Source organism: Scomber japonicus, chromosome 5, assembly GCF_027409825.1.
Source record: "Scomber japonicus isolate fScoJap1 chromosome 5, fScoJap1.pri, whole genome shotgun sequence".
Lineage (NCBI taxonomy): Eukaryota > Metazoa > Chordata > Actinopteri > Scombriformes > Scombridae > Scomber > Scomber japonicus.
In genome coordinates this window covers 21,462,359-21,476,777 of record NC_070582.1, presented here as the reverse complement: position 1 = coordinate 21,476,777, position 14,419 = coordinate 21,462,359, and positions in this window count along the sequence as shown.

Here is a 14,419-nt window from a genome sequence, read left to right as displayed (position 1 = left end):
TGTACTCATCTGCAGCACAGTGACACTAGGCTTTGATGTGATTTCAGTGGATCTGTCTTCCTCCCCGCTGGGCAATTCAGATCCGGCCTGCAACTCACTTACTTTTATCCACATTCCCTTGGAAATCCATCCATCTGTATTTTTTCACTCACCTCCTTCCTGCTCCCATTCACCCTATAAGTTCTTGCACCCTGATGCACCCCTTGGTGAGGCCTTGACCCCATATCAACACCTCCGCTATTCTCATGGACAGTATTCCACGTTTTTGCTCTCTATCCGCACTACAGTAGTCTGACACACTTCTAGGGAATGGGTCTTTCCGATACCTCTCCCGGAAAAAAAAACCTAAGCGACTTTCCATTAGTTTCTGCTGGGCCATGAGAATTATGGTTTCCCAAATGAATAGTGTACAGGAGCCCGGCTTAATTGAAAAAACACAAGCATGGTCTGCCATGAAGGAGACGGTCCTTGTGTCACTGTTGAACTGTGCGAATGTACTTTCCAGAGCTGGCGAGGGGGAGAGAAAGAGAGAGAAGGAGGAAAATACAAAAAGAGCATGAGATAGAGGACAGACAGAAGGCTAAGGCAAATAAAAATATGCAATAAAAGTGTCGGAAATCAAAAGGACTGACTGAAAGAATTGTGGATACTATATAATGTGGATTTGGAAGCAAATACAGGGGAAACATCAGGAGACACAGAAAAATGTATAACACTTCTTCTGGAGGATCCCAGAAGAAAAAGACAGCAGTGCTGTGGAAGTGTGTGTATTTGCAGTTTGGCATCATCTGGTCTGTTAGTCCAGTGTGTATAAAAGCGGATCTAGCAGGAGTGAATGGCAGAAGGAGGCCATCATGATACTGTTTGCTAGTCATTAAATCCCAAATGGCAACAATAGAACCCACCATAAAACCTGCCTGATTGCAGTCTAGTCAGTCAGTTACAGTCTCTCCCATGATTTTCCCAACAGGGAGTCATCATAACAGTTAACCCCACTGGAGCAGTTAGTTCAGCTGTGAGAGTGTCTGTATAGTAATCAGACCACCAGTGAGCCTTTAGGGGAGTTCATTCTTTGTTACCGCATTGCTCATATGAACAGTACTTGACATATCTTATCAATATCAGCCTTGTCATGTTTTATTGTGTCTGCTACCTCCTCTGCTACCTCCTCTGGCATTCTTCACCCCCTGCAGTCTCTCTCCCACCCTCTCTGCTGTGTTTGTGTGACATGTTTGTGTGGCAACCCCCATATGGTGATGATTGAGACTCTGTCATTGGATCAGATGGCACATTTGTCACACACATGTTTGCCAACAGCTGCTGTTGCTAGGGCTTTCTGGGCTGCAGGGGAAAGCATCTCTTGTTGACTTCCTTACTGGGTGGCTCGTTTGTTTGTCAGGGTACCATGACCCCTGACCCCGCTGCCACCCCCAGCTCTGACATTGCTTGTTAATGTAACTCTAGACTCCCCAACAGACCCACCACTCCCACTATTCCGCTGCCACGGTACTCATGCATGATTATGGGGAGCGAGAAATATGGAATGATCAACACTTGCAACACTAGGTCTTAGTTAAAGTAATTCTTCTGAGATGATTATCTCAGAGTGCAAAAAGAAAGATAACCTCAGCAGGTGTGTCAACCCTTCTTTTGACAAGTAATACACATTTGCATTTCCATGAAACCCTTACTAAAGAATATTAATCATAATCCCCCAACCAGAAACTGTACCTATGAGACTACTGAATCTAAGTATTAAATCCAGTCCAGTGTCAAGGAGGCAGGATAATGGCTATAAGGTGAGTTTATTATCAGCTCAGCAGGCACTGTCCAGACCAGTCGCTTAGGTTACATAACACTGTGGAGTTTATTCATCCCTTAATTCCCACGTCGAGTGACAGGGTCAGGACTTCCGACCTCTCTGCCTCATTGCTGACAGGGTTGAGCTGACTTTCATTAGACATCAACAGTGAGAGCTGAACAGTGAGAGAAGAAAATGCTCATATTAGCGGTTCAATCTGCCCTTTATCTCCAGCATTACAGTGATTAAAATAGATAGCCGGGTTGAGATATATTTCAGGACATGATGAGAAAAAGTATTGAAGCATTGTGCCACAAGAACACTCACTTCTTCGCCCATCTAGACTCAGAAAAATGTACAAATGTCAGATTTCAAGCACTCAGCAAGTCTCAAGTCAGAAAATCTTTCTTGGTTTAATTATCTCCAAGAGGTTGTAACTTGTAGCTCATTGTCAGAGTCACTATTGAATTATCAAAGCAAAAAAAATAAATAAAACAGGACTCCAATAAACTGTCAAGAAAGTGCCGCACAACACTATTTTAATGAATGTGGTAGAGTTCCTTGAAATTTTACTGCCACCACCCATAATGCTTTGCAAACTAAGCTGGCATCAACAGAGATATTCCCCCTGGGAACCACACACTAGTCTTTAGTATTCTGAACTGTGAACGGATGCATGATGTTCTCCCAAGGCACCAGAACCAGTTAGATGATGGTAAAACGAAGAGGGCCAAAGCCCTTCTTTGACTGTGTAATTTTAAGCTAAATTTAAGTACATAATTGAAGAGTTACTTTCATGATTAAAAATCAACATGTAATATGTTGGTCATTTGATCATAACTGAAAATATAGGTTTGCTACCAATGTAAGCAAAGTTTTAACAACATCCCACTGTGAGCTGTGAGTCCCGTCAATTAGTAAGAATGATAGTAAGTCATATTTTTTTGGATTTTGGTTGTGAGGCTACTCTTCTGTTTATATTTGGATCATGGATTTTGCCTCAAATATTAATGAGCAATAGCTCAGATACATTAAAGTATACTTTGTTTGAGCTGAGGGAAGTGTCTCTGTACAATACAGCTTGAATATGCATCTTGTAGATTCAGATTCACTGTGATTCAGCTCCAGTTGCAGACTACTGGAGATACACAGTAAATGTGTATGTGCTTTTAGTGACAATATTAGCATTTGTTATATAGTATTTTATATTTGTCATCCTTTTTCCTGCATTTGCTAAAATGTACATATGACTCTTTTGCTCATTTCATTGTATAAAATTTGCAATACAGATACAGTTTTGTCACTAGGACTTTGTGTCACATCAGGTCACTGAGTTGAACTGCAAGACCAGCTATGCAAGTCACCATCTTTCTCTGCTCACCAAGGCAGCTTCCCAAGCATGTTTACCTATTGTATAAACAGTCCAAACTGATGCCACTTTGAAGAGCCTTTAAAAATGAAATGAGGGTTATCAGTACTTTCCTCCTCCATACTCTCTGCTGCCCTTTCCAGTTGATGGTGGCCCCCTAGTTTGCCTCACCTAGCATTGGAAAGCTGAGTAGACTCGTGCAGTGCTGATGTAAAACACATGACCTAGAGGGGAGAAAGAGTCCCTCAGGTTCCATTATTTCAACTCTTTCCCCATCTCCTTATTCTCCTTCATATCTGTGTCCTCTTCAAACAGGACACATTCAGAATATTTTCCATCCTACCATACGTCTCTGTTTGGCAGGTCACACCTTCAATCTAAAGGGCTCCCTGAGCTCCTACACAAGTCCACTCACCAGCACAGATTGATGTGTAACTGTGTGCATGTGCCTATGCATGTTTATGTCTTGTTGAATACATTTTCTGCATTCTTGCCAAAAACTCCAAGTATCTGAGTCAGGCGGTACATTATGTTTCTACTGACAAATAACTGTTGGATCCCCTATCATGTGTTTATTAGACACTTTATCCAACAGGCAGAAAATTGGCCTGAATATTTGCCTTGCTCCTCTGCTCCTTCTGCTGCATGAATGCAGACCCAGCAGCTCTGATTGCTTCTGACAGTGACAACAAGAACAGGCTGCCTGAGAAGACTTTTCTGAAGACCTCCCCCTGTATCTGCACAGGAAAGTCAGATGAATGAGCCAAATCAAACAAGAAAAAGCTGTTTTCTCACAACTTCTTTGGAATTTTTCAGGACAAAGAGGTTATGCAGCATTAAAGATGGGTTACCACCTCACAAGTAGTGATTGGCGTTTGTCTATTAAGATTGTTTGATATTAGTCAGTATTGGTGGCCACAAGAAAAGACATTACCGTGTGACACATAAAAGGCAGTACTGGTTCAAGTTCTTTCACTCTGCCTGATGCTTAAATCCACTGTAGTGACATCAGGTCTTTGGGGGTAGGGTAGTAAGGGGAATCACCAGTAAATTATATCTCAGGCACATCCCCAGACGCCTTGGCCAGGGTCCTAGAGCTAAACAGCTTTAGGACTGCTTTTCCTTTTTCAACCCCTTTTCCGCTTCATTCCTGCTCTTCCCCTCTTACTCCTTGCTTTTTGCTCCAGATGTGGCATTGTTTGGACAGATTTGTTTTGGGCTTGGGCCGGTAGACCTGCGTAGAGTCTGATGTCATGCTCTATTTAAAGGGAAAGCCATGAGAACTGTGTGGAAAGGAGTGCACTGTGGTCTCACTTCAAAGCTCATGATGACTGTCATCCGTGGCATAGCAATCTGTGTCATGGACAGATGACCACATTCATTTTAAGTGTTGACAGATATGTCATTTTGGAAAGGTTCATAAAGGACTCACTACTTTTCACGACAGTCAGAAAAATGTTTGTTTTTTGTTTTGTTTATATCACTTACAGTACTAGGTTTACAGAAGTTATCTCGGTTTCACTATTATTTAAAATAATCTGCCATTGATATGAAGATGCAATACCGTATTTTATGTTAAGCAGTCTTCGCTTTTCATGTTACAACTGAGTTAAACTTGATATTGCAGTTGAATGAAATGAAAAGATGATGCCCTCAATTGAACCAACAAACATGACAGGTTTTTTCATGGGTCAGAACAGTCACATGCTGCCTAAACTTTCATGCCTCTCTAATTGGCTCTGTCAGTCAATGAACCTGGCACCTCATGCCATTGAAGAATGGGATAATGAATCTCTTTCTCTCTCTCTCTGTCTCTCGGTGTGTGGGATTTGCGCTTGTACTTTAAGTGTACAGAGTACTGTACACTACTTTAAATCCATAGTATTCCAGCTATAGGGGAGTCAGGAATGGTACCTTTTTTTCAATGAGGCATCTTTTCCTCGATGACTGAGTCTATTGTGTCCTCTTATTTAAACTGTTCGCATAGTGGAGAATCAGCAGCAGCTGACTCTCAGGTTCTACTGTTAGATTCCCCATGGGAGCTCTGCCTTCAGCACTGTTTGGCCTTCAAACACACATATATTTGCTAGGTCCACTCTAGTGTCCCTGGTTCAAACAGCCATAAGCTCTAACCCCACTGAATATTTCCGGTTCAAATGGGCATGTTTGCTAGATCTTCATCCCTCACTGTTGCCCCTCCTTGCTTTAAAGTGTTTTCTCAAGGAGTTCACAGTGACTTCTTGGCCCTCTCAGGAGTTGAAAGCTGGAATGATATGAAGTTAGTATTTCCATTCAGTCATACACACACACACACACACACACACACACACAGAGAGAGAGAGAGAGAGAGAGAGAGAGAGACAGAGAGAGAGAGAGACAGAGAGAGAGAGACCGAGAGAGAGAGAGACAGAGAGAGACAGAGACAGACAGAGAGAGAGAGACAGAGACAGACAGAGAGAGAGACAGACAGAGACAGAGAGTGCGGAATTGTGGATAATATAGTCATCAGACAATCTCTGTCTGCAGTATATATGGCCTCTCAGTGACCCTCTTCATAGTGCATCTGTGTGAAAGGTCTATATCCTGACAATGCTTACCATTTCAAGCTTTTGTTTTTCAAAAGTGTTGTACTCCAAGACACTCAGCTCCAAATGTTTAAGAGGTTTAGATCCTTGAATATAAACTGTCATCCTAAGAAAACAAGGTTTTGACAGTTTTTGAAAGCATTGCTTGTCTCACCTGTGTGGAATGGTGACCTTAAAAAAATCCAGGTGAGCTGCTCATTTGTACTTTCAGGTGTTTTGGCTCAGCTTTTGTTGTTTTATGTGCTGGATTTGGGGGTATTTAAGGAGCTCCTGGTAATGTGGATTTAGTTTTCCCATTTTTGCAGCACACATACAATTCTGTTCTGGTATTTCCTTTTTAGAGTAGTTAAATATAAATGTAGATGTTTTTGACACAAAAATGTGGGTCTTTGTAGGTCTCTCTTTCTCTCTCATCTTAAAGTTCACTATACTATAATGCCACTGTGGTCAACATTAAAAACTTGGTCAGAGCCATGTTTACACACTTGCATGCACAGCCACGCAAGCAGACTTTTTGATTATTGATATTTACATCCATACAATACTATAAACAATAAAGATGAAATCAGGAAATTTCTACAGCACGTGTGACCTTTCTTACATACACAGTGACACACACAAACAGTCTCTCTGGCTGTGGTCCAGTGCAGCATCCAGACGTTCTTCCAACAGAATGGGCCAAGTACTACACATAGGGAAAGCATAACAGTTCGGCCTGGGGGTCATAGGATCAAGCACATCTAGGTGATCAGTGCTTCCTCTGCAGATTCTGTTTATGAGTATGTGTATACACACCATGCAGTCTGTCAGACAATTGTATACACCCCACACCCAGCTTCAAGCTCACACAGCTGGCACAGCCAAACATTCACAGGGGCTGTTTCATTGAAGAGGGGAGGGTGTGTGTGTGTGTGTATGTGTGTGAACTCTCTCAACTTAAAGAATTTTCACCCATCACATGTGCCCTTAAACCAATATATACAACATACATACACACTCACAAACTGAGATTGACATGTTAGCTAACACTTACATGGGAATGTAAGCTCATTCAATCAATTCTTAATTCTGGAAGCAAATTATGTTTGGCAAAACAATACACTGATTACTTAATATTTCAGCTGGAGCCAGAGGCCTCGTTGAAATTTTGTAATGTCTTTTTCTTCATCTACGTCAGGCTGTGTTTCTTTTAAAAGCCCTTGACTATCTTTATTCCCTTCACATTTGTCCATTTCCTATCACATGAGTGTGGATTTCCTAAAACAAGGAAAGTTGTAGGAAAAAGAGAAAGTGCTGCTAGTCTGAACATACTCTCCCACAGTGAGGTTCAAGTGTTAGACACTCACTTTTCAAGGGTAATATTCCCACTTTTTATTGGGCTAAAACAGGTGGTTGGGTTGCAGAAATGGGAGGCACAGATGGGTGAAGTGACAGGGTGGAGTAATGACAAACTTCAGTATAAATTAAAGTTAAACATTGTCATTTGAGGGGAGTGTCACACTGGTTGAATAGTACATTTAATTGTGTTGCTTCTTTTTTTTATTATTCCGTTTTGTTGTTTGTATCCCAAATTATCCTTTTTCTTATATATTTAGGAAAGTTGTAAATCTAAAGGGATCAAAAAGGCAAACACTAAATCAGTTTCTTGATGTAAATTTACCACTCTTTGTCAGTGGACATGGAATATTTGCCAGGCCATTAATAAATATTTCACTGATCACAAACACAGGAAATATATTTATCCAGGAAAAAGGTCTCATTTAAACATAAAAAAACAGCCTGCAAGGCAGATTTTTGCTTCCTGCCACAGTGGTAGCCATCTTAATTTATATAGCATCCTTTACCCTGACTGAACCCATTGACCTTCTGGACTTTACAGAATGGTCATCTCCATCAACACAGCTGACTCACTGTGTGTGTTTATGTACATGTATGCATGTGTGAGAGTATTATACTGTGTGTCTGTGTGTAGTTTTGTTTATCTGTGTGTGTGTGTGTGTGTGTGTGTGTGTGTGTGTGTGTGTGTGTGTGTGTGTGTGTGTGTGTGTGTGTGTGTGTGTGTGTGCAGCCATGCACATATACACCTACATGTGTTTTTGTTTAAATGGCTGCTTGTGGTTTCTCATGGCTATCAGTTGGTTATATCTTTGCAGTAGAGAGTTGATGCCCACTCCTCAACATTCAGCCTCAGCACAGTAGTGTATATCTCATTTCCGTGTTTGTATGTAGCCCTAAACTGCTGAGGAGAAGAAAAAGATTTGTTATTTGGACCATGTGTGACTGCTGACGCAGATGGGAGAGGTTAAAGCAGTAGAGAACTCAAAGAGTGGGGCTTCATCTGCCAATCTGTTTCACTCTCCAGTCAGATATGACAGTCAGTGAGATGCTATCAGCTCCTACAGAGCCACTGAGGCCTAAAATGATCACTGATACCAGAGATATGCATGTCTCCCATATACATTAGCTCTGTAGGTTCCTAAGGTCATGATTGCAAATGAACCTAATGATATGAAATATATAAACCACCTGATGTACATAATTTCAAACTGTGTAGTATCACTTTGCTCAAGAGGTTGCAGGAAATCTTGACTTTTTTTTACAGGACTGATTTTCAAAAGCCTCCATCTTTGGCCAGACCAAGTAAGTGGGCTTGTGCAGCTGGGCTAAACTAACAGAGCTTCTCCCTGTGAGACACAGTGGTATTACAAGTGAATACAACACATACACATATTGTCCTGGGGAGGCGGATGTATTCACAAATTATGGGAGGGCTTCAGTCAAGAGGGCTAACAATGGCCTCATCAGATGAGGTGCAAAAAGCTGGTGCTGTGTTGGGCTGTGTGGTGTTTATGTAGCCCTGGGAAGGCTGTCCTGCTACATGTTAACACAGTATTAAATCATCTCATGCTGACAGCATTATCATAGGGGTGTTGACTTTGGAATCCCGTGACCAGATTCTTCCAAAGTGTCATCATGCCATAGCTGTGCATGTCAAATATACAGAGTACATGTGTTTTCTGCAGACATTTGTTTCCTGTACCTCTTATCGACAGGTATAAAACAGAGAGGAACCTCGTAAATGTGTTACTTATGATGCATATTTATGGTAGCAGTTAATGTTCAAGTTGCAGAATTTAAGAACTATGTTTGTGTAGCTATACTGTTTTAAAACTGTTTTAATAAGTACTTCGGAGCATAATATATTATCTTTAAGAGGACATTACATCTGAGACCATCATCACTGGTGAATCAAGCAGAAAGTCTGTCACATTTCAACATCTGTTGTATGTGGCAGCCAGGCCCACTGAAAGAATACTTCTGTCATTCATTCCCAGCAACCCTGAGCTAAATGAGAATGTTTTCTACAGGAGGAACAGCTCCAGGTATGCTAACAACATAAATGCTCTGCAGCCCTGGAGCAGAAAGGCTTTTCCTGCTGCAATTCTGAAAAAGGAAACCTAGGGCTTTTAGATTTCTGCTAACAATAGAAAGCCTAATAGGCACACCATCATCTGGACCACAAATGCCTCTTTCTCTCAGCTACTTTTATTTGAGGAGCTTAACAACTTCTAAGGAGCTTAGTAGTCTTCTAGACACAGGCATATGTACACCTGGGAGAGGGGCATGGGAATCCCCCAGACTGTCTCACAGAGCATTGATAACATCTTCTTCACTCTCCCTGCTTCTGAACAACTCCTTTCCTGTCTTCTTTCCACCTCCGTCACTCTTCCTCTATTGTCTCCAGACATAAACACAGATCCACAGTCTCTGATGCTCCAGGGAAAGTGACACATGCATCAGGGAAAGCCACCTTTTAAATCCTCATGGCTCTGTGAGATGCTAGACTACCACATCCAAGTATCTCTATTGGCTAGAATAACAGACTCAGAGGAGAGCAAGGGGGGAGACAGAGGGCGACCAGAGCAGAGGTATTACTATCAGGTTTCCCTCTAACTACAGCAAAGACTGGCTCAGAGCTAGAACTGCCATAGGGCTCTTCATATTCCCAGAGGCACTCATGTGCATTCTGCTTATGAAATAACACACTTGGCCTTAGCTATTGTATTTCACAGAAGAAATTCACCATTATTGCTGACATTTTGTTTTCCATGATTTTCCGAGTGACTGAGATAAATGGAAGTATAAAGAGTGGGGGTGATAGTGTTTTGGTGAAGCAGTAAAGCAGCTGTTTTGGTAATCCCACGTAGATATTTTTACATGTGTCAATTAGCCCAAATGTGTTCCTGGTTTCTGACTGCAACCCCCAAAGTATCAATAAAATGAGCTTGAGATGAAGTAATTTGAAGTGGTTTGATGTGCTGTAGTGCACCAGAGGGCTCTGTGATTAGACTTCATTTTCTCCTTTGGTTTGTCTTTATCACTTTCCCTCCTCATTTTTCACTTCTCTTTTACAACTACTAGCTCACACTCTTTGCTCTTTGTTCTGGTGAGAGTATCATGAAAGTTCATGGACAAAAAGTCTTTGATCAAGCGCACACGGTCCTGCACAGAACTCAAAGCACAGCTGTCAATCAGAAACTTGAAATTTTAGTTCATACTCTATGATTTATCTACACTGCTGGTTTTCAACTGAGTTCTAAGAGCTGATTGGTCACTGTGATTGAGGGCATTACAGTTTAAACCCCTCAACAGAACAGCTCTTTTGTCACTTTTTATTCAATATCTAACGGAGAGCCTGAAGTCATGATGGGCTTTGAGTGAATTTTAATGAAAGATTTCCTGCTTAGTCCCTGCCAGGCTGTCTGCCACGCAATATCACCGCTCCTTAAGAGCTGACTCCTTTAAATTAAGGGTGAGGGAAAAGCAGCAATACTAAAAACAGAATATTTTCAAAGGAACGGGCCCATATTCAAGGAAAGTAACAGGAGCTGTATCCGACTTTAGACCCAGGCATGGGTCAGTGGAAGTAGGACTAGTAAAACCTGTGGCCATGTCTCCCCCTCTCACTTCCCCAGATCAGCCCAGAGATGAGGTGATCCACATAGTGGGGGAAGTGTGTGTGTGTGTGTGTGTGTGTGTGTGTGTGTGTGTGTGTGTGTGTGCGTGTGCGTGTGCGTGTGTGTGTAGAGACGGGGGGAAAATTCAGACTCTGGTTTTGGTCCAAGACAGGAAAACGCTGAAGCCTCCTAGACTCCTGGATAAAGCACCAGCCTAATTATGCCTAATGCAGTTGTGTGATTTATTCTTTTAACACCCTTAACTGTGTGCATGTGTGCGTGTGTGTGTGTGTGTGTGTGTGTGTGTGTGTGTGTGTGGTGTACATAGTATATATAACCACCAGTTTAACTTGGTAGTGCTGTTGAGGTAAAGGTCATGTGAGGAGAACTCCACTAAGGATGTAATGATGTATTGGGCTTGTTTTTCTGCAGCAGATGTGTGTTTTCTGACAGCTTGTTTTTTTTCTCCCGATGCTTGATTTGTGTCAGGAACTGAGACTCACCCATTTTGTGCAGTACAGACAGTACAGAACAGCCCCCACAGGCAGAGGAAGGAGTTTGGTTTGTTGAATGATGTCAGTTTTTGGAGAGGATGAGTGTGTTGGTGGTGGTGGTGGTGATGGTGGGGAGGGGAGTAGATGAGTCTAACGGAGGAGATGAGAAGAGTGCGTGTGGGGGAGGTAACACAAGATCCCCCACAGAGATGCTTAAATCCATTACAGACTGGGAGAGAGGGAAGAGGACTCTTTACAAGGATGAAGAAAAACGTTCCACTTTTAATCTGCATGCAATCTAAAAATAACCTTCCCTCTCTGTCTACTGCCCACTGGGGCAGGCTTGTTAAAAAGTCTGTCTCCAAAGAGAGAGTCAAATTGCTGAAGAGGACCAAACAAAAAGAAAAGAGAAAAGGAACAAGAGAAGAGGGAGGGATTAAGATGGAAAAATGGAGCACAAGTGGGAGGGCAGAAAGAGAGTAAAGGCAAAAAAGGCAAAGAAGGAAGAGTACTGGGAAAGATGTGGGACAGATGGATCTTTGAGAGAGTGAGAATGAGTTTGTGAAACTTTAGAGACTGCCGGGTTCAGACTCTATGCTGTCAGCTGTTCCCTCTCACTACGCCAGCCAGCCAGCCAGGCTCAGTGCAATGCCATTACATACCTATTTAGCCCAAAGGCTTTTGTGAGTCTTGGTGCAGCAATAAAAGCACCTAGTGCTTGGAAATGTGGAATAACAGACGAGCTTTTACAGGACCCGGTAGCATGGTTCTTCTCTCAGAGGTTCACCACACAAGCAGTGAATAACACACACCACACAGTCACCCATTCTTCAAATGCTTCCCTGATTTCCAGTCTCAAAGTCTGAGTCACAACTTGCTACTGTACCAGTTCAGCCAGCCACCCAGCCTGATGTGTCATCTTCAGCTCTGTTACTGCTACGTTGTTCTTTTTCCCCTGACTTCCAGGAAAATGAATGGAACAAGACAGTGTTGGTTTGTTTTCAGTGGTGATTTGGTGATTTGTGCCAAAGACTTATGAGAAGCATTTAACAAAGGGGGTAACAGGCTCTAAAAATACTAGACACTGTTTCTGGGATGTTAAGATCCACCCTTGGAAACTAAAACAATCTTTGGCTTTATTCACTAACATCCATCTGACCAACGGTAGGAGACTTTTTTAGACTGCACACACCCATAGTTTTGTCTTTCTGAACAATTTGAAGCCAATCTGGCACAGTTTCTACCAGGTGGATTGGCTGTGCTCATCACATGGTGAGTCTACTGTACGTAGCAACACCCTCCCCATGACCTGCGGTAAAGACCTGACTCTCAGCTTGTTTGATTTCAACATTCCAGCTTAAACAGAGGCTAGTAAAGACATCCCGTCATCCTTTTTATACACACTCTCCCACTGCATTTGCCACCAATTACATATTGTTCAGATATGACGACATAAAGCGCAGAGCATTGGCTGCCAAGAACGCAATCACAGTCATGCAATTACCCAGCACAGCTGATAAACGGCATATGGACCCTTCAAGTTCAGCGCAAGGGCACACAAATATACTGAAGTCACATACCTAATCAGGGGTGCTTTTTTACAACTGTGATGTCATTTTTCCCATTTTCAAGCAGGGGCAATAACCCCCAACCACCATTACTTTTTTCAGTTTTTAACAATGGAACATCAGCTGGGCGTCTTTGCAGAAGTCGGAGAGAGTCCAAACACACTGAGCTCCTGACCAACCAAACATCATTCATAAATTCCTCCAAGTAGCCAAGTGCACAAGCCCTGGTGAAGTGAGGACTCTGTAGTCATCATTACGCACGCTGGCTGTCCTCACATGTCCTCTGCTGGCATTCACTGCTGGTTATAAAGAATGGCGGTCACCTATTTCGCCTTAGAAAGGAAGGTATTCTAATGTAAGATAAGAACATGTCCTTGGTACATTTTCCATTTACATAGCCCCAGTTAGCTTTCACTAAACCTTCAAAACACCACAACAGAGATTTAGTTTTGTGCTCTCTGATGTTAGTAAAAGCTTTTAACATTTCAAATCCTCTCAGAACTTTACGACCTTATATTTCATTTTAATTACCCTCCGCTCCTCTGCCTTCATGGATGATATCGAGGTGGATAAGGGGTGTAGAGGATATACTGCCTGGAGAGAAATAACACCAATCAGAAGGGGATATGGTCATTTGTTATTCTATTCCCAGAACTGTTGCGTACATATACACATAGTTTTCAGTATGTGAACTTTAAGTGTGTCTTTATGTTAAAAAAACAAAAAGCGTTGATATAATTCTTATTCTTTCAATGAATTTTGTAGCAGTTAAAGAGGACAAGACTACCCTGCAATTTATGTTATGTCTGTGTTATGCAGTGCGTCAATGCAAAAGCAGGTTTATCTAATGCACATTTTAATCATTCCTTGTCAGTCAATCCTCAGTGAGTAGAACCAGAACGGGGAAATAAAATCTAAGGGCATGTAAAGTAACCATGTTTTGTATATGAACAGTTCTTGTTTATTTAGCATTTCTACAGATTCAGATATTTATACATATTTCTTAAATTATGGCTCCTATTTCTGACTGCATCTTTGACTAAGATCAGGGTGTGTTTTATTCACCAATGGTCCTCACATGGCCCCTAAAGACCCACTAGTCCTGGATTAATGGCTTTCCTGCTGGCCCAGAGATTCAAGCTGTGCCAACACAAATGGTTGGGCACGCGATGCTGGCATGACAAATTGAAGTGAGGGCAAAAGGGCAAAAGGAGACCACAGCCCAGACTGGTAGTGTCTCTAGTGGAGCTTCATGAAAGCAGCATTATGGCCACAATGGTGAGCTGAGGGGTCAAAGGCACAGGGTTACAGACCCTAGCTTGTCCCTCTGTCTCAGTCTTTTAATGGACTGTGACAGGGCTTCCGATTCCAACAGCCTGGCCAAATGGTTTATTCATCAGAGCTGCTCATGGGTGCAACACTAGCATATTTCGTGCGTACAGAGGTTGACACATAAATTACAGTGTGCTATCCTTACTGCGGCTTGTGCTAATGAAAATGTTTTCATCTGATTGATGTGCGTACTTGTGAAAGCAAAGAAAGCTGGCAAACTGTGCAGTAAAATGGCTATAGTTACAGTTTATTTGTTTATTGATTGTGAGTACAAGTTGTCAGAAATGTGAAACATAATTATAATGGTGTTCA